Consider the following 21,260-nt stretch of genomic DNA (forward strand, 5'->3'; position numbering starts at 1 on the left):
TTCTACTGTGGCCCAGTGACCTGTAGACAGAACTGCCTGTTATAAAGCTGTCCTTCCGAGAGCTTCCCAGGAGTGAACATTGCCAAAAGCCAGCCCTGGTCCAGTCAGCACACACAAAAAATTGCTGGTTAACGCAGCAGGCCAGGCAGCACCTATAGGAAGAGGTGCAGTTGATGTTGCGGGCCAATTCCCTTTGTCAGGACTAATTGAAAGAAGAGATAGTAAGAGATTTGAAAGTGGGAGGGGGAGGGGGAGATCCAAAATGATGGGAGAAGACAGGAGGGGGAGGGATGGAGCCAAGAGCTGGAGAAGGGAGAGGATCATGGGACGGGAAGCCTGGGAAGAAAGAGAAGGGGGGAGGGGAGTCCAGAGGGTGGAGAGAAGGCAAAGAGTTATTGTGAGAGGAACAGAGAGAGAAAAAAGAGAGAGAGGAAAAAGGGGAAAAATAAAAAATATGTATAAAATAAATAAAGGATGGGGTGTAAAAGGGAGGAGGGGCATTAATGGAAGTTAGAGAAGTCAATATTCATGCCATCAGGTTGGAAGCTACCCAGATGGAATATAAGGTGTTGTTCCTCCAACCTGAGTGTGGCTTCATCTTGACAGTAGAGGAGGCTGTGGATAGACATATCAGAATGGGAATGGGACAAGGAATTAAAATGTGTGGCCACTGGGAGATCCTGCTTTCTCTGGTGGACAGAGCGTAGGTGTTCAGCGAAACGGTCTCCCAGCCTGCGTCGGGTCTCGCCAATATATAGAAGGCCACACCAGGAGCACTGGACGCAGTGTATCACCCCAGCCGACTCACAGGTGAAGTGTTGCCTCACCTGGAAGGACTATCTGGGGCCCTGAATGGTGGTGAGGGAGGAAGTGTAAGGGCATGTATAGCACTTGTTCCACTTACAAGGATAAGTGCCAGGAGAGAGATCGGTGGGAAGGGATGGGGGGGATGAATGGACAAGGGAGTCCATTAATTCGCTTGAATTAATGCCTATTTTATTTGCATAATTTTTCTAACACCCTACGTGGTTTTGCCGTTTCGCCCCAACTCCTCAATCTTTAAAACCTTTTTAAATGTCTACAGTCTCTGAGATCACTGGACTCTTCCAATCCCACTCTCTTGCACATCCCTAATTTTAATCACTGTATGACTGTCCCTGTTTTTGGTCATCTGACCTGACAGTTTGCATTAGATCTGGCATGTTTGTTTAATAAGTGAGCGGGCTGATTTTCTGCTCTCAATACATTCTTCCCCAAAATACAAGAACTTCAGTCTTCACATCCTCTTTACAGTTGTTCATGATTTTAACAGAGCTGGGCAGCATTTATAATTTTCAATGTTTAAAAGTTGCCTGGCTGTAGATTATGAAACAACTAGGTTTATTAAAAAACTTGCTCTTCTCTCCCTGCTTCCTTTTGTAACCTCTGCCAGGTCTACAAACTACATATTCCTACACTTTGCTATTTTTGGCCTCTTGGTCATCACTGAATATAACCTCTCCATCAATGATAGGTGTGCTTTAGTTGTCAACGCCCCAAGCACTAGATTTCTTTCCAAACCTCACTGGCCCACACTTCTCTCTTCAAGTTACCACTGAATATCCTCATTGATTAAAACTTGGGTTGCCTGTATGATATCCCCTTGGTGAAATTTTGACTGATTGTACTGGTGTGACGTTATGTTAAAGGCCCAATAAGTGCAGGATGCTGTTGCCGTGTTAATAAGAGAGCTAGAGCACAGCCAACATGTTGACATAGAACACAGGCTCCCAGAATGCACACCACAGCACTGACTTGTAAACATGTAACCCTCCCAAGGGAGAGGAGGGGCATATGGGAAAAGACACTGAGAGAAAAAAATACACTGCCATTTTCCTGGTTAGCGTGACTAAGCTTAGAAGGCTGGTAATTATTCTTGCTCCCTCATCTCCAAGCTTTGGCCAGTGTGTCAAAGGTAGGGTGAATGAGTATTAAGTGTGCATTGTGTGCCAGTACCGTGAAGTACTTTGCAGTGAGCTCATTGGCTGCCTTGATTGCTTGCATCTCAGCAAGCTCCCATAACCAGGATTGTGAGGAGGTAAGAGCATTTGTTTTTTAGTGATTTGAAGGCTGTGTATTAGTCCAGGAAGCCCTGTTCTTCAAAATAATGGCTGAGAAATGCATTGATACACCTCGAGAAAGACAGGGCTTCATTTTAACAGCTCTCCTGAAGCAACCCAGCATACCGAAGTGCAGTAAAGTTCCAGTAATCTAGCGTCCAATTTTCCGGTGTTTGTTCTCACTTCTCAGTCTGCAACATGAGCCAGGGGTCCAGAGTACAAGCCAGAGCCAGGGTGCTGGGAGTATCATCAGGGCTGGGATCCACGCAGTGGAATCCAGCATACCTGGATCACTAACGTGGGTGGGTTTGCAGCCAGAATCAGGGTCTGGGGTGCTTGTATACTTCCTCCTTCCTTTAAACCAGGGGTTCACGTCGTTTTTGATGCCATGGACCCTTGCCATTAACTGAGGGGTCTGTGTTTCTTTGAAAATTTGCTATACTGTGTAACATTTAAAAAAGAAGTGAAATAAGTGTGTGATTGGGCACTAATATATCCAATATTCCAATAGTCCATAAAATCTTGTTCAACATTACTAAAATCCAAAGGGTGCTGTATTACCGCAGAGTGTCAGCCGAGAACAAAGTCAAAGTAAAGTTATTATCAAAGTACATATTTATTTCCTTGAGATTCATTTTCTTGCAGGCATTTAGAGGAAAATAATGAAATACGGTAGAATTTATGATAAGCTATATATAACGACTGACAAACAATGTGCAAAGGAAGACAAATTGTGCAAATAATAAATTAAGGAAATAAATAATTCTGAGAACATCAGTTGTAGTAAATAATACTAAGAACTTGACTTGAAAGCGAGTCTATAGGTTGTGAAGTCACCTCAGTTTTGAGGTGAGACATTATCCACACTGGTTCAGGAGCCTGATGGTTGAAAGGTAATAACGGGTTCCTGAACCTGGTGGCGTGGGTTTCTGACCTCCTTCCCGATGATGGTAATGAGATGAGAGCTTGGCCTGGAGCATGGGTCCTTAATGATGGATGCTGCTTTCTTGTATCAGCGCTCCTTGTGGATGTGCTCAGCGGTGTGGAAGGCTTTGCCTGTGATGGACTGAGCTGTACCCATCAGTTCAAAAGCAGAATCCCATTTAATATCACTGGCATAGGCTGTGAAATTTCTTTTGTGACAGCAGTACAGTGCACACATAATACAATTACTGTGTGTGTGTGCGCGCGCAAGAAGAGAGGGGAAAAGTACTGAGGTAGTATACATGGGTTCATTTGATCGTTCAGAAATCTGTTGGTGGAAGGGAAAAAACTTAATGCTCCTGTACCACCACCTTGATGGTAGCAGTGAGAAAAGAGCATGTCCTGAGTGATGGGGGTCCTTTTTGTAGACCTTTCCATTCCTGGACCTTAGTGGTTCCATACCAGTTTGTGATGCAAACAGTCAGGACAGTCTCCACTATGCCTTCTTTGTGATAGTAGTTGTGTTCTGATCCCAAGACTGATCTTCCAGTAATGGTAACGGCAAGGAATTTGAAGCTGCTGAGCCTCTTCACCTCTGTTCCCCTGATGAGGACTAGCTCTGGACCTTCGGACTCTTCCTCCCGTAGTCAATAATCAGCTCTCTGGTTTTGCTGATGTTGAATGAGAGGTTATTGTCGTGGCAGCATTCAGTCAGATTTTCAATCTCCCTCCTATATACTAATGTGTTACCACCTTCGATTTGACCAACAGCAGTACTGCCATCAGCAAACTTAAATATGGCATTGGACATGTACTTAGCCTCACAGACAAAAATAAAGGGAGTAGAGCTGGGGGCTAAGCACATAGCCTTGTGGTGCACCTGTGTTGATGTTAATTGTGGAGGAGATGTAGTTGCCAATCTGAACCGACTGGAGTCCGCGAGTAAGGAAATCGAGGATCCATTTGCACAGGGAGGTATCGAGCATCTTTAGCTGCCGAGAAATAAAGCCCTAGAACACATCCTCTGTAATTAAGAAGTTGAATTTGCAGTAAGCGGAAGATGCCTTCTGTTAAGCCTCTGTCTTAACTCCGGCCCTTTCAAAAATGAAGTGGTCATGGGAGATTGCTTCAAAACCCAATGCCTTCAGAATGAGCCTGCCTCATGATGCAGGGCTTTTAGTGATGGTGCAATATGAGAGAAACTCTCCTTTCTCTCCATCCGTTAGCATTTGCCACCTGACCAGACTTTTGATCTGCCCTTGCTAGATGAGGAGCTATTTGTGAGGCATCTTCATGCGATTTGCTATGTCTGAAGCTCTATATAAATGCAAGATGTTGCAGCTGCTACAGGTTAACAAACCCAGACTACAATAGTAAATTTCAGCTGAGAATTGGGAACTGTGCTCTAGCCAAGTTTTGGAGCCTCTTGGGTTTTTGATTTGCTTTTCATTCCCTTTCCCAGGATATCTGATTGGTTCTGTCCCCAGAAGGGTGACATTGTGAATGTAGACTCAGTGTCATTAGACAGGATTATACTGAGAATATTTGGGCTTGAAATGGTCTCCCACGACTGCTTTATTTTTGGAAGGGCCAAAGTTAAGGCAGAGGCCTAACAGTAGACATTTTTGTCTTCCTACATATTCAGTATCTCAAATACTCAGTCGTAATAATATTAAAAATATTAAGTACTATTATTGTAATATTATTGATCCTGTGTGGGAAATTCTTTTGTTTCAGCAGCATTTAAAAACACACTTAACAGTGTGCAGACTTAACTAATAATAACGTACAGAATAACGTATGCAGTAATTTACCACTGTGCAATATTGTATGAAATAATAAAGCAGAGACTATTGTACAATGATGTGTGTTCTCCTGTCGCACAGATGAACTATTGTATATGCTTATTGCATTTTGTAGGAAAGATTTTTTTGTAATGATCCTTGTGACAGCGGAGCCGAATAAGTCTGTTTGAAAGGATGCTCAGCTCTTATTCATTAGGTCATGGAGAGGATGTGCCTGATTGTCCATAATGGATAACAGTTTGTTTAGTGATCTCCTCTCCACCACTACGTCAAAAGAGTCCAGGTTGTAGCCAAGGACAGATCCAGCCTTTTCGATGAGTTTATTTAGTCTTTTTGCACCACCAGCACGATGCTGCGCTCCTCTAACATAAAGCAGCAAGGAAGACTGCACTTGCTACAACAGACTGGTAAAAATCTCCAGCATCCTGCTACACACATTGAAGTATCTCAGCTTACTTAGAAAATGCAGTCTGCTTATCTCCTTCTCGTGGACGGCTTTGGTGTTGGTTTTCCAGTCAAGTCTGTTGAGGTGTAGTAGACAGCCGTCGATCCCAGGGGATCCTGGGTTTGCGCCTCTGGTGGTCTGTGGCCTCTCCAGGGCACAGACCTGGGTGGGAAGATTTGAAGAACTGACTGTTGCCCATGCAGTGGGTTCCCCCTCTCCACGTCACTGATGTAGTGCAAGGGAGGGGCAAGCGCCGATACAGCTTGTCACCAGTGTCGTCACAGAGGTTGCCAGAATAAACAACGTTAAACTGCCTTAGGGACCTTGGCTCTGGATTTCTTCCTCGGGGTTTACTCCCGAAACCTTTCCCATGGACGCAAGGCAGCGGAGGTTTAAAATTAGAGTTTTCCTTCTCCTAGGCGGGCTGCTGTACAAGGCTGATAAGCCCCACCTGCCCAAAGCAAGTGGTTTTGAGGCACCAGTGGTCCGTCTTTACCCCTTCTCTTGTCAGTAGAAACAGTTCCACTGGGCCTAGTAGCTAAGCCACATGTGAAGGCCAAGAGTTGGACTTGGTTGTTAGAGATGCACACCATTTGGAGCACTTTATAGATAGTGGGAGATTATTCCCACTACCACCCCTGGCTATGGCAACTTTAGGAACATGTTGAGGTGAACAGCCAAGTATTTGTACTCCTCCACCACTGCAACTTGTCCCAGAATGTATGCAGTACTCATCAGTCCTCTTCCTCCTAAAATCAATCACCATCTCCCTGGTTTGGCCACATTCAGGAGCAGGTGATCCCTCCAGCACCACTCCACAAATTTGACCACCACTACTCTGTACTCTGAATCCTGCCCATCTCTGATACACCCAACCACCGCAGAGTCATCAGAGAACTTCTGCAAGTGGCAAGACTCAGAGTTGTACTGAAAGTCTGGGGTGTATGGTGTGTACAGAAATGGAGACAGGACAGTGCCTTGTTCTCCAGTGCCACTCACCACCATCTCAGAGAGAGAGAGAGAGAAAAAGAAAACGAACTACTCAGCCGTACAAACTGGGGCTCTCTGTTGGGTAGTCAGTAATCTAGGAGATAGTGGATTTGTCTATGCACATCCTTTGCAGCTTCTTGTTCAGAAGAAGTGGCTGGATTGTATTGAAGTGGCTAGAGAAATCAAAAAATGTGATTCTCACAATGCCACCAGCATCTTCCTGGTGGGAGTGAGCTCCCTGCAATGGGTAGATGATGGCATCATCCACTCCCACATGAGGTTGGGAAGCAAACTGTAGAGGGTACAATGAAAATCTCACCTGCAGTCCAAGGCAAGTCAGGACCTGCCTCTACAGCACCTTCATCATATGAAATGTGAGGGCAATTGGTCTGTGGTTGTTAAGTTCAGATGGAGTCACCTTCTTGGGTACAGGAGCCAACCAGGAAGTCTTTCATAGCACCACTATCTTTAACTGACTCAGACTCAGATTGTAAAGGTGCTGCAAGATATCAGACAGCTGGCTGGCACAGGCCTTCAGTACCCTGGGGCTGATACCATCTGCTCCAGCAGCCTTGCCTTGATGTAGTCTCTCCAGCTGTCTCTTAGCCTGACCTGCAGTCACAGTCAGCCGGGGGAGGGTGGTCATTCCCATGGAGACAGGATACTCCAAAGTTGGAGGGGGTGGGGTTGGAACACAAGCACTCACCAGAGGGGAGGGAGAAGGCTTTAAAGGCAGGGAGGGTGTGTGGTGTGGGTAAGTGGGGGAAGGCACAGCAGGAGTTCCCGTGCTGAACCTGTTGAAAAACAAGTTCAGTTTGTTGGTCCTATCCAGGCAGCCCTCGATCTTCCTTTCCTTAACCTTGAAAGCCAGTGATCTGCTTCATGCCCAACCACACCTCCCTTATGCTATTCTGCGGGAGCTTGTACTCCAGCTTCCTCTTGTAGGAGTCTCTGCATTCTCTCAGCTTTACATCAGTACTTTTCTATCTCCAGATCTGAAGACATTCTTCTTCATATTCAAAAGTTCTTTCAGGTACAGTCCCGCCTGGCAGGATGGTGTTCTCACAGAACTTGGTATAGTCTGTGATACAATCAGTCATTTTGTTAATGTCCTTCCTGTGTGGCTCACATAACACATCCCAGTCCGTCCTCTCAAAGTACTCCTGCAGTGCCTCATTAACATCCTGAGTCCACCCCCTTACAACCCTTGTTGACACAGGCTGCCACTGGACAAGAGACACGTAACCTGGGTGTTAGTAGACACAATCTGTAGTGAAAACCATTGTATGTAAATAAACCACTATTATTTCTGTTTTGACATTTGTCTCTTGCTCTGTCACTTACTCAGTATAGCTATTGACTGATTTCTCTTGCGCACTCACTTGCTCACGTGCTCTGATTTGGGTCAAGATATGGATCATTCACCTGCTGTGAGAAAAGGGAGGGAACCAGCCAGTCAGGATGAGGAGATGTGACAAGTGGCCACAACGTAGAGGGATAGGCAGATGGCTGGCAGAAAGGTCCACTGTGGGAGTAATTGGTTCATTATTGTGATATATACACAGATACAATAAACTTAATCACATATTGCTCTGTGATGACACTGGTGCCAAGCTGTATGGGTCCTAATGCCCTTCCCTTGGACAACATTGGTGTCGTGGAGAGGGGAGACTTGCAGCATGGGCAACTGCTGGTCTTCCATACAGCCTTGCCCAGGCCTGTGTCCTGGAGAGTGAAGACTTTCCAGGTGCAGATCCATGATCTCGCAAGACTAACAGATGCCTTTATACTTTATACAATAAACCTAACTCCATTCCAGGCAGTATAAATGGAAAAGCAAAAACAGTAGAGTTACAGTTACAGAGAAAGACCAGAGACAAAGTCCAAGGGCCAGAACTAAGGTAGACTGAGAGATCAAGAACACAAGAAGATCCGCAGATGCTGGAAATCCAAGTAACACACGCTTGCTGGCATCACACACAGGGGTACTCTCTTTAGTTACCTGATGAGGTAACTGTAGCCTTTAGCCAGGGGCAGATGTCATCAGTTGGTGCCCAACCTTCATGGAGTGTTTCGACCCCTAACCACTACATGCTCCAGCTGATGGGTCAGCAGTGGGGGCCAAGTCACTGCACATCTGCTCCCGACTTCCAGCTCAACTCCTCTCACCTGCTCCATATCCAGCAAGAGGCTCTTTCTGCTTCTTCCCCCATCCTGCGAACTGCTTGGCTCTTGGTTTTTTCATCAAGGACCAGTGCAGTCAGCAACCTCTATACTGACCTTGCCGGGAACCCTCTACAGCTAATCTCCACATAGAATAGCCACATCTGCCATCCTTTGTCCCTGTGCTCCTGGACTAAGGACTGGTACTTCAGGGCCTTCCTCTTGTGATCCTTCTCACATCCTTCTTCCCATGGTACTGTGAGCACCACCAGGATGATTTTCTTGTCTTCAGTGTTCCACGATGTCTGGTCAAAGTGTGGTTTGCACCACTTCCAGGAACTACAACTTCATCCCCACATTGACCCTCACGTCCCATGATTTGGCAATTTGCAGAAGATTAGACTTAGGCCTTTTTGATATGACTGGTGTTGGGTTCTCAGTAATAGTAACTGCAATGGTAACTGTTAACTGATAATAATAAAATGGCTTCTCTGTAACGTTACACTGGCGTGGCCCTCTTCTTGATGAAAATGACTGCCTGTTTGCTTCTCTGCCACCTGGCCTCTTTTTACACCTCTCTTGCTCCAGTGTGTCAGTAAGGGACAGCAGGACCTTGTCGTGGCGCCACCTATACCGTCCTGTGTTAAAGCTGTTTTGCATCCTGACAGTATGTATATGTGTGCCAGTGAACCCTGCTGACCACAAAGCTTGCAGTTAGGGTCCTCTCTCAGCCCCCGTGTGGGCAGCTGTGATGGTGTAGGGACCGCAGAAGGAAAGAAATGTGGAAGGGCTTCAGTCTCCAAAGCTCTGCCCAAGTGATCTTGCGATCCGAAGGAACACACACAAAATGCTGGAGGAACGCAGCGGGCCAGGCAGCGTCTATGGAAAAGAGTAAACAGTCAATGTTTCTGGGCGAGGCCCTTCTTCAGGACTGGAAATAAAGATGAGAAGTCAGAGCAGGAAGGTGGGGGGGGGGGGAGGGGAGGAAGAAGTACAAGGTGGTAGGTGATGCTGTTTGAGGGATGGGTGGAGGGTTGGCAGAAAGGCCTATATTGTGAGTTTTAGGTTTGTGAAGTCTCCGTCAGCCAGTATCGACCATGGGTGTTGCATCCTAGCTGCCTAGATACACAAGCCTGGGCAGTACGGTATGAAGAGCAAGCTGTTGCCATGCAGCAAACACCTTCCCGTCACGCATCTGATGAACCCAAAGGAATATCAGAGACTGATACAGTTTGGTACCGACAGCGTTGTGGGAATTGCCAGTCAGCTAGTGACTAAGCCTCATGTGAAGGTCAGGAGCTGGACTTGGTTTTCAGAGGCTGTTTGAGGCACACACCATTGGGAGCGTTTAATAGGTAGTGGGAGATGGTACCCATTACCCCCTTCCTGGTCTGTAAGGAACCAGTAATTGGTTTATTATTGTCATATATACACAGATACAATAAATCTAAGTACATTCTGATACAGTCCTGCTGAAAGGTCTCTGCCTGAAACGTCAACTGTTTACTCTTTTCCATAGATGCTGCCTGGCCTGCTGAGTTCCTCCAGCATTTTGTGCGTGTTGCTGAGAGATCAAGAGTTCACTTTTATCCTATGAGAGGTACGTTCAGGAGATTTAGAACAGGGAGATTGAAGCTGTCCTAGAGGCTGGTGGTATGCATTTTAAGCCTTTGTATCTTCTGCCAGATTGAAGGGAGAGTAGAGAAGGATTTAAGTGGGAGGGGCCTTAGATTATGCTGGCTGCTTTCCCAAGGTTGTGGTGGTCTGTTGGGGCAGTTGGTAGATTGGTGAATGGCATGCAGGGCCAAGTTTTCAGGTTGGTGTATATGAGATGCTAAGAGAGAGTGGTGTTGATGTATTACTTGATGTGGACTCGCTGGAGGTAGGAATGACCCCATCCCTAATGACAAGATGGGTCTTGACTGCTTTGAAGGCTGTGAATAGTCAGCGCCATCTACGGGCCGTTTTGCCCTGGGCAGAAATGCTAGTAGTGCTAGCCAAGCTTGTGTCCAATGAGAGACTGACAGTGAGCGTGTGACTCACTGTTTGTCTCTCATTCCCTTTTCTGTGTGACTTGTTATTGGAATTGAATTGTATGGTGGACATAACTGGACAATCTATTTTTGTGGCAAGAATGTTCCTAAATTTGTTGAGGGCTTGTCCCCTGTACTACTTCCTGTTTTTCTTTCAGCACTGTACATGAGACTAATAAATTCTTGGGATTGCGTTTTTAAGGAAGAACGATAATGTTCAGGCAAACTAATGTTGCTGATTAGTGAAGTGTTAATCCATGTGTACATTTTGACTGAGATCATCTTTCAGAGAGGCAAGACTGCTGATCTGTGGAATTGGAAGTCAATTGTGCATTTCCTCGGTGGTCACAACGTAGAATTTGTAGTTTGTGTTAGAAGCTTCCATCCCTAGTAAGTTAACAATCTCATAATGTTTGTGTTGGGCTGAGTTTGTAAGACTGTATGCAACTCTGTTTTTGTGTGTGTGCCTGTTTGTTTTGGTGCGTATCAGAATGCGTTTGTGTTTCTGTCTCTGTCTCTAACTCCACTGTTTTACTATTGTGATTCTTATGGATTTACACAGTATGGAGAGTGGCCCTTCTGCCCAATTTAGCCCTGTTCTGTGTCCTTCAAGAAAAGCTGGACAATTGGCTTTGTGTTCTCTGGAGATTAAAAGATTTGAGGGGCTACCTTATTCAACATTATAAGATCCTAAAGGTTGTTTAATGGGATGGATGTTGGGATGTTGCCATCGAGGGAACGAGCCATGAACAAGGTGACGTAGCTGCAAAATAAGGAGCTTGTCTTTCATCTTGTGTCAAATATCTTCTCTAGTTGTATTGCTGAGTTTAGACTATTAACTATTACTGATTCCAGTAGATAGAAAGAATTTCTGTGGGGATGTTTTTGCTTGTTGCTTGATGTGTAGAAGAAGCATCAAATTACTTTCTAGTAGGATTGTAGTATTTCCATGGTAGTGTAGAGCTAACAGCATTTCCAGCAACCCTATGCATGCAGATATTGTGGATTATTGATAGGAAAAGAAATCACTCAATTTCTAGGTAGGGAGAAGAAAATGTGCTGCTGTCTTCAGATTGCAATGATTCGTTTTTTCCCCAAAGGGCAGCATATCTTTGACATGGAAGAATTTTCCTGAAATTGGATTTCTGCAAGTCAGTTCATCCACAACCCAGTGAGTGCACGTACCTGAGGATGATTGAACGCCAGCATTGATTGACAGGTTTTATGTGTCTATGCAGAGTAAAACCAAAACTTGAATTGGTTGATTGTACTCAGCGCATCTGCAACTCTCAGAATGCAGCATCAGTTTTTATTCTGTTCCTGCAGCAAAATAAAACTGGACGTTGGAAACAAAAAAAACAGGAACGATAGAAGTGCTCAGCAGGTCAGGCAGCATCTGGGGGAAAGAAACTGAGTAGTTTCAGTCAAAAGCCTTTCATCAGAATAGGAACAGTGAAAAGTTGTTGAGTGGACCCCAGAAGTCTAGTGCAGGTGAAGGAACTCAACCCAAAATGTTGATTGTTCATTTCACTCCATTAATGTTGCTTGCCCCACTGACAGCACCTCTGGTATGCTGTTCTAGGTTCCAGCATCTGTAGACTCTTGTATTTCCAGTAAAAAGACAAATGTGTTTTGAGTTGTTGTGAAGGGAAGGCGGAGAGAACACAGGACTATTTGTAACCTTTGTTATCACAGTAACAATTGCTTTGACAGTTAGGGACAAAAGAAAAGTGGAGGAAAAATCAAATTAGAAAAAGTACAGCCACAGCTGTGGGGGGAGGGGGGGAGAGAGAGAGAGAGAGAGAGAGAAAGAGATCTATCTATCTATCTATCAAAAAGGTAGTTGCCCGAAATTGTTAAATACAATATTGAGCCCCTGGGTTTGTCTTGAACACTTGAATGCAGACCCACCATAGTCATCAATTCCCCCTGTACTGTTCCATTGATGCCCAGTGTAATTTTGAGGAACAGCATCTCATCCACCTGGACACATTATAGTCTTTGACACTTAATACTAAGTTTTGTAGACAGCTGCCTCTTCTCTTCCCCACATGTGGTTGTAACTTCCTGCATCAATTTATGCAGAATGAGCAAGAATCCAGAGTTTGGGGGAGAGCAGAGATCTTGGAAGTAGGGTGAAGGGATTTTGTACAAGTTATGAAAGTTTCATTTGGATGGTAAAGTTAAAAACAAATTGCAAAAGAAACTTGAGGATTGGCTGATCCAGTGACTTTACTCCTGAAACGCCTTTCCATGTTTACCAGCTGCTTTGTGAAATCTTGAACTGTAATACAGGTTGAGCTTGTTAACTGGCACTCAGTCTGTGCAATTAAGTAGCATAAAATTTAAATATATTAAAGGAGCTCTCAGCACCCTGGTGCTTAACACCCACTACATTTGTAATTCAGTGACTTGGCACAGAGTTGCAGAGTGAATGCTTTTAAATTTGGCACTGTTGTACGTCAAAGGCATGGGTGGTGGGAAGGGGTGCACAAACCCAGTTGTCCACCCCTTTTGAGAAATGTTCGGCCCCCTCAACTGTAAGACCTTCATTCAAGCATTCCTCCTTGACCAAACACCTCTGGTCACGTGTTGCTGATATCTCAAGTGTGGGGTTAGTGTTAAATTCTGATCAGGGTGCCTCAGAACGGATGTGAATTAATTCAAGTTACCATGACTGAGGTGGGTGGATCTTTATAGGGTGATGTTGCCCTGAGATGATGATCAGAGAAGGGTTGGTGTGTCAGTGGTGATTAGACATGCTGGAGAGACTCAGAGACGGCAGACACTCGAACCTGAAGCAACAATCTGCTGGATGAACTCGGCCGGTCAAACAGCAGCAGTGGTGGGGGAGGGGCAAAAGGGGGAAGATTGTCGACACTTGTAGTTTAAACCCTGCATCAGGTCTGAGAGAAGAACGTACAACAGAAAACTCTGCCATTTTATACTGCTCGAAAGAGTGTTCACTGCTATTCTCTAACAACATTCTGTTTACCAAAATAATCCCAGTGGATTATCGGCACCCAATTGCCCACCATTGAGAACATCTACCATAAATGCTGCCTGGGTAGGGCGAAAAGCATTATCAGGGATGCATCTCACCCTAACCATGGACTTTTTACTCTCCTCCCATCCGGTAGGTGCTACAGGAGCCTCCGCTCCCGCACCAGCAGGCACAGGAAGAGCTTCTTCCCTGAGGCTGTGACACTGCTGAACCTCTCATCACAGCACTAAGCAGTATTGCATCCATATTGTACTATTTCAGTACTTTTATATTTGTGTGCTGTAGCACTTTATATTCGCAGTTATTTTGTAAATAACACTATCCTTTGCATTTCTGGTCAGATGCTAAATGCATTTCATTGGCTTTGTATCTGTACTCGGCACAATGACAAAGTTGAATCTAATCTTGAATCTAATCTAATGACTATATTGCTGTTGTGGGAGCTTTCTGTGTGTAAATTGGCTGCTGAAATTCAACAATCATGGTGCTTCATAGTGATTCACTGATGATGAGGGGCTACTGAACTTGGTGTTAATATGTGGAAAAGAAATGAGGCTGTGTTGCAGAGGTGACTGAGAATTTGAGGTCTTGCTACCCTGTTTGTAATATAGATGGTTATTTTATTTCTGAGTAGTCGTTTCATGTTGCTTTGTCGATGTGCTTACAAGAACCCTATTATAGCAGTGCAGATACTTCTCTGGTACCATGAGCTAGTGATGGGAATGAAGTTGCTACTCAAAGGCAGAAGGCCAGATTACTGCCTCAACATTATAGAACCGATGGAATTTAGTTGGATTATCCATAGAGAGACAGAGCATGAAACTGTGCCCACTGAATCTGCACAGTTTTTACACCAATTCCACCTTTATTCTCTCCACATTGTCATCAACTCCTTTCAGATTCTATCACTTGCCTATTCACGAGGGACAATATACAACGGTAGCTTTACCTTTTTGGGATGTGGGAGGAAGCCCAGATGATCACAGGGAGAATATGAAAACCTCACCGAGTCAGCACCCAGCGTCTCTGGCGCTGTGAGACGGCAGCTCTTATCAACTGCGCCGCTGTGTCAACTTCAGATTAGCTTTTGGTAATGTGTAGATTGACCCATTTTGTAACTTCCATCTGAATGTAATTTTTAACGAAATGTAATATAATATGGTACTTCACAACAGTATTGTCAAACAAAATGTGACATTACGTTTCAAGGGGTGGTAGCAGGGCAGATGATAAGAAATTGCTCAAAGTGGGATCTTGAGGAGAAATGGATGGAAAGGGAGGATTTGGTGGAGAATTCCAGAGCTTGCAGTTTTGGCAGCTGTAGGGACGGTTGGCTGTGCTGGAGTGAAGGAAGCAAGGAGGTGCATGAGGCTTATAGAGGAAGAATGGTCAGGATTTCTCCCTGGGCCTCCCGTCCCATGATCCTCTCATATCCCTTTTGCCAATCAACTGTCCAGCTCTTGGCTCCATCCCTCCCCCTCCTGTCTTCTCCTATCATTTTCGATCTCCCCCTCCTCCTCCCACTTTCAAATCTCTTACTAGCTCTTCCTTCAGTTAGTCCTGACGAAGGGTCTCAGCCCGAAATGTTGACTGTATCTCTTCTTATAGATGCTGCCTGGCCTGCTGCGTTCACCAGCAAATTTTATGTGTGTTGCTTGAAATTCCAGCATCTGCAGATTTCCTTGTGTTTGAGGATTGAATTGCAATTGATCAACTGGAGCAGTAGAAGTATGAGTGATGGTTTCAGCAGCAGATAAACTGGGGCAGAGTAGGGGGGTGCTCCTGAGGTTGAAGTAGCAGATCTCAAGCAAATGGTGCTGAATAAGATTAAGGCTGAAGTCTAGTTCATTCTGTGGCAATTGCCAGGGAACAGGATAGAATTGGTGAGGGAATGGAATTTGCGCATAAGGAGCTGAGAAAATTCTGCTCAGTCAGTTGGTGAATATCAGGCAAGCAAAGATGGTGGTGATGTGGAGGAAGGTGGTGGAAATACAATACCAAAAACTGACCACAGATGAGAACATTTTTGAGTGGGACTCCTTCAACTATTTCCTCCAGTCTTGTAGTGTTTGGAGGTTTGCATGCCTCAATGACCTGGAGATCTATGTTGGCTGAAGTCAGGTCCTTGTTCTGTGGCTCTTAGTAGAGTGTCCCATGCCAAACAGGTCAAAAGGTAGAGGTCAGACTGAGTGGTGCACTGTACTCCAGGTTTGGGGGTTCAGCTCAGGGGTAACAACACTGACTGGTCAAAAAAATTGATAAGTAAACAGTAGTGAAGAACACTTCTATATCTTTCTGCAACTGAGGACCCAGAACCATAACTGGGGCATGATGAGAAGATGGCCAAAGTCAGACAGAGATAGAGGATCTCCATTGCTGCCCTAAATGCAATAATGTACGTCCTTCAACTAATTACTACTGGCCTTGTGCTCTCCAGCGAATGTGATTTAGATTGCGACCGGCTGCCATTTGTGACCCGTATCTCAAGAATTTTCCATTTCTCAAGTCATAGTGATGCAGACTTACACGACCCACGGAAACAGGCCTTTAAGTCCCCTGAGTACATGCTAGCCAATAGCGACCCATTTGCACGGCTGTTGTTTTGCTACCCACGTGACCATCAAATCCCTGCAGTTTCTACCGCATACCTGAACAGTAGAGTCCACTTACAGTGGTCCTGGGGATGTGACAGAACACACACACGGTCCCACAGCAAACTCCACACAGAACCGAAATTCAGGACTCAGCTTTGGGTATCTGGCAATGTGAGGCAGCTGATGTGTTAGTTGTGATCAATGTTCCCTCTAATTTTTAATAGTGTGCACAAAAATCTTATGTTGTGTAAATTTTTTTCCTGTGGCTTATAAGTGCACTGAATGCACACATGGCACGGTTTACAGGAGGAATTCTGCAGATGCTGGAAATTCAAGCAACACACATCAAATTTGCTGGTGAACGCAGCAGGCCAGGCAGCATCTCTAGGAAGAGGTACAGTGGACGTTTCGGGCCTGAGGAAGGGTCTCGGCCGGAGACGTCGACTGTACCTCTTCCTAGAGATGCTGCCTGGCCTGCTGCGTTCACCGGCAACTTTGATGTGTGATGGCACCGTTTACGTAGGTTTGCAAAATATTTGACATAAAACTGCACAGAATAACAACAAAATAACATACATATTTAAGTCACTTAGTTATTTTTTTCTCTCTCCTGTCTTTGGCATTTACCCATTCTTTGTAAACTCTATCTAGACTATTAGAACTTCCATCCAATTGATAGATTTTGATTCTCAGTAACATACCCAAATGACATTCACCTAAACGGTTACTCAGCTTATTTTTGAGTTGATTCATTAGGCTAAAACCTCGCTCACAGTCCGCACTAGACACAAGAAGGGTTCCCCCAATGTCCATCAACTGTGCAAGGTCGCAAAACTGTTCATTTTGAAGTACAAATGCCACCATTTGAGCAAAGTTTGAAATCAGTTTGGATTTAATTCTTGCATGGAAAATTTGAAATTATTGAACTGTCTATTACAGTATTTTCAGCTAGAAAATCATGATATTTAAGACATAAGGCATTAACTTGTTCACTGCCAAATGTGAAGTCACAATCTGCAATTGCGGAGAAATCAAAAGCTGACCATTCTTATACCTCATCTTCAGGAAGCCTTTCTTCTAAATGAACACAAAGACTATTTATAAAAGTCAACAGCGAACTTGTATCTACTGTGACGTTTTCTTCATGTTGTTAGCTTAGCAAAACTTTAACTTTGTCACTCCACAAAACATTGTCTCCCAGATGCTGCTTTCTTATATTGTTAATTGAGCCTCGTGCAAAATGAAGTGAATCAATAGGTATCATCAGGCCACTGTTTTTCAGAATCTTGCACAGTGCAGCCAGCTCATCAAAGACATCACTTAAAACTTGTAAAGCTACTTTGTATGTGATGTTTATCAATTTCTTGTGACAGTATTTACTAAAAACTTAGTAAGCTATCTGCAGGATTTGAAACAGATCTTTGTAAACTTTATGATATGAACACTATCCACCAAAGATGGATGCCGCCGTACAAACCGGAAGAGGAAAGGTGGGGCGACGTAAATTAGTGATGTGCGTTGTGGTATTTGAAAAACCGACTAACAGAAACATTTAGCTAAAAGATTATTTTCAATAAGTATAATTATTAATTACTAGATTATTTTAGGTAACTAACCTTTTGTGCGCACATTAATTTCCTTTGGTTGAAAAACGTGTGTGCGCGCACACTCGCACAGCTTAGAGGGAACATAGGTTGTGATGCCTGATTATATCTGTGCATCTTACAAGATCTCTGCTCTTCTCAAACTCTGTCTTCCTCATGATCATGTCCAAATTTAATCAGTTGCTTTCTAAGGCCCTATCCCTCAGTTTCTTTCCTAAAGCTCTCTACCCTTCCCTTCTCCCAGGACCGTGGAAGTGTTTGGTCCTCAGGCTAAGTATCTCTTAGAAAGAACTTCACTTTGCAAATGTTCCTGTGGGGTACTGTGACATGCTTTCCTTCATTTAAAGTGCTATATAAATATAATTGTTGTTACTGACCCCTTGAGAGTCATCTGAAATGAACTGGCAGAAGACCCATGTGCTAGGTGAGGTCCTCTCTGCACCTCCCCCCCCCAAACAGATTTGTGATGCACTGCCAGTAAAGGATAATGAATACAAATACAATGGTAACTTTAAAAGGGAATTTGCTAATACGTGTTTAAAAATTGCAGAACTAAGGGGGAAAAGAGAAAGGGAGTGGGAGAGTTCCATCAAAATGCTGGCACAGACATAATGAACTGAATGCCTGTGTATTAGATCCCAAGGATTTGCATTGACTGGTTCCTCCTTTGTTATGCTGCAGTGCATCCTGTGGGGTGGGTGTGTGTGTGTGTGTATACGCACATTTCTGTAGAGTAGAATTTATTTTTAAACTATGTTTTGATGCAGTCTACTGCACCAAAAGTTATTGCATTGTTTTGCTACCTAGTGTTTAAGGCTTCTGATGTAGTTGAGGGTTAAAGGAACTACTGCTTTCTCATTTTTTTTTGTCTCATCTAGCCAGCTATATTTGAATGGCGAGATATTCAGATCAATAACTTCCTCTCCAGATAGGATGCTGCATTGTCAGAGATGCTTTTTTCTTCCCCCAGTGTGATCTTTAGTTGCTGCCAGTTTCCAACATAATTATCCTCATTTCCTGTGACACTGAAAGGTGCTTTCGAAATGGAAGTCTATAAAGTTTTGATTTTATATGATAGTGGATTCCGGTTAATTGGGCCATTGGTTAATTAGAGCAGCCGTTTGTTTGGGATTCTTAAAGGACAAAAACTAATCAAGAAAATAGCAGGTATTTCCTTTGTTTATTTGGGACACTATGCAGCTTAATTGGCACAGGAGACTGTTGCTGAACAGTTCGAACTAGTGTTAGTCACATGCACATGTGACACTACATCGCGCTTACAGCGAAGAGCTTTTAAATGCATAGCATCAATTGCGTGTGTTTGTGCTCAAAAAGCAGTGGTTTTTGTCACTGATAGATGGCAAGAAATAAGCAGTAAGACAATTCAGAACTGTTTTGCTCACTGTGGTTTCAAGCATTCAAGCTTGGAGATGCCAGAAGTGGACAGGAGTGAAATGAAACTATTACATTACTTCAAGAATTTGAAGGTATGGACAAGCATATTGAATGTTACAATGAAAATGAAGATTTGGAGAATGTAATTGTTGGAAATATTTTATAAAAGCAGTCCACTGTCTGCACAGATTCTTCCTCTCAGGGAAGAATCCTTCTGTGTATGAGGCCTTCAAGACAGGCCAATTCTCAGTGCAGCTGTCAAGTAACAACCCCTTTGGGCAGATCCCTGTGGACCAGGCTATTGAAGCCACAGTGAACAAAGACACACAGACTCCTGGAGACACATCACGGCTCAGCCTGAATGCTGGAGCTATCAAGCTTTACTACATAACAGCTGAGCACCGCAGTGCATTCCTGGGACAGTTAAGGGAGATGGTGCAAGGCAATAAATCAGAGCTTTGTCATGCAGAGCTACAGCAGCCAAGAATCCAGAAAGATGAGGAAGCAGTTTCAGCAGTGGCTAGCCTCGTACATGAATGGGTCAACCCATTTGCAGAGAAGTGGGACCTCATTAGCATCTCTACGGCAAAGGCAGCCCCCAAGGAGATTGTCTCCGACCTGATGAAGGCATATGAGATTGGTGAGCAATGCTATGCAACCTTCAAGGATGAGAGACTAGAGGAAGACCCACCAGCAAAGAAATTCCATGACCCAATGAAAACCAACAAGCTGAAAACATTCAGTGATATATGTAAAAAGAGAGAAGTGAAATCAAATGGGAGAGCGATCATCTTGAAAGCAGACAGGTCTTTGTTTGGACGCATCATAGTGATGGCACAAGGGAGCAGTTTATGTATGGAGGATATCCTTTCTCATCCCCTTGGACCATTGCCCTGGGCCCTGTCCACACCAGAAAGATCGCTGAGAAAGACAAATAAAGCTACTTTAGCCACAACCTTGCAGAAAAATGTAGCAGTAGAAAAGCAACTCCCAGGAAGCTCTCCTACATTGGTTGATGGAATGAACCTGGTCCAAAGAGTGAAAGGTGATCAAGTTACTTTCAGAGATGTTGCCACAACAATTCTGGGTATGGCTCTGAGGGAAGGCAGTCAGAGTAGCAGAATAGATGTTGTGTTCGACACATACAAAGAGAACTCTATCAAGAATAGTGAAAGATCTCCTATGGGGTGAAGAGACTGGTCATGAGTTGCAAGGTGAGTTATACAGCTCTTGTTACATGCACGTACAGTTCAACGCTTTGAGTGATTATGCAGAAAGCTTGAAGTTAATACCTCATCTCCTTCTGCCTTAGACCACAAACTTATCAATCACCCCTGCTGTGGACCACTTCTACAAAGAAGGGATCCGTATGCTCCATGACCACTGGACTAAGTGTGTAAATGTAGGAGGGAATTATGTTGAAAAGTAAATGTGCTAGGTTTTCTAAAATTGACTCTTTTAGGCCACGAACTTATCATTCACCCCTCGTAGAGCAATACACACAATGTGCTGGAGAAGCTCAACAAGTCAGGCAGCATCTATGGGTGGGAATAAACCATCAACGTTTCAGGCCGAGACCACTCATCAGGATCTTGATGAAGGGTCCTGGCCCGAAACATTGACTGTTTATTCCCATCCTGTAAGTGTTCTTGAACCTGGTAATGTGGCACTTCAGACTTCTACCTCTGGCCTGATGGTAGTTGTGAGAAAATGGCACAGCTTTGACGATAGATAATGCTTTCTCGAGACAGCACCTCATACTGATGATGGTGGGCAGAGTTGTGCCCATAATGTATTGAATTGATTGCACTATCCTTTGTAGCTTCTTAATTCCTGGGCATCTAAATTGCCATGTCAGGCTATGATTTAGGGAGGGATTTTGAGAGATTTGGGGAGGGAATTCCAGGGCTCGGGGCTCTGGCAGCTGAAGGTATCTCCAGCGTGATCGATTAGTTGAATTGGGGAATGCAGTGGAGGCTGGAATTTGGTAAGAATTTGAGAAATAGAGAAATCTTGACAGAGGATAAAGTGAACTGTTCGGGACAAATGAGAGGCTTTAAGCCTCAGTGAATTGTTCGGGACAAATGAGAGGCTTTAAGCCTCAGTGAAACTAAAAATAACCTTCAAGAGCAGCAATGTGCTTTTCCCTTTCAATGTGACACCACTCTGATAGAAGTTGCTATTAAGAATCTTGTGAATTTGCA

General features: G+C 44.2%; 1 protein-coding gene across 9 annotated transcripts in view; it reads left to right on the forward strand.

The window, feature by feature from the left end:
• LOC134347038 (amyloid-beta A4 precursor protein-binding family A member 1-like) overlaps window positions 1-21,260 on the forward strand; it is a 199,336-nt gene that overhangs the window by 51,574 nt on the left and 126,502 nt on the right. For 3 of the 9 annotated variants that reach the window (XM_063049059.1, XM_063049060.1, XM_063049061.1), the window contains exon 2: window positions 9,946-10,026. The exons of the other annotated variants lie outside the window; for them this stretch is intronic. The gene's annotated coding sequence lies outside the window, so the exon portion shown is untranslated. The remainder of the gene's footprint in view (window positions 1-9,945; window positions 10,027-21,260) is intronic. 9 annotated transcript variants of the gene reach the window in all.

The sequence above is a fragment of the Mobula hypostoma genome, chromosome 5 (assembly GCF_963921235.1).
Source record: "Mobula hypostoma chromosome 5, sMobHyp1.1, whole genome shotgun sequence".
NCBI lineage: Eukaryota > Metazoa > Chordata > Chondrichthyes > Myliobatiformes > Myliobatidae > Mobula > Mobula hypostoma.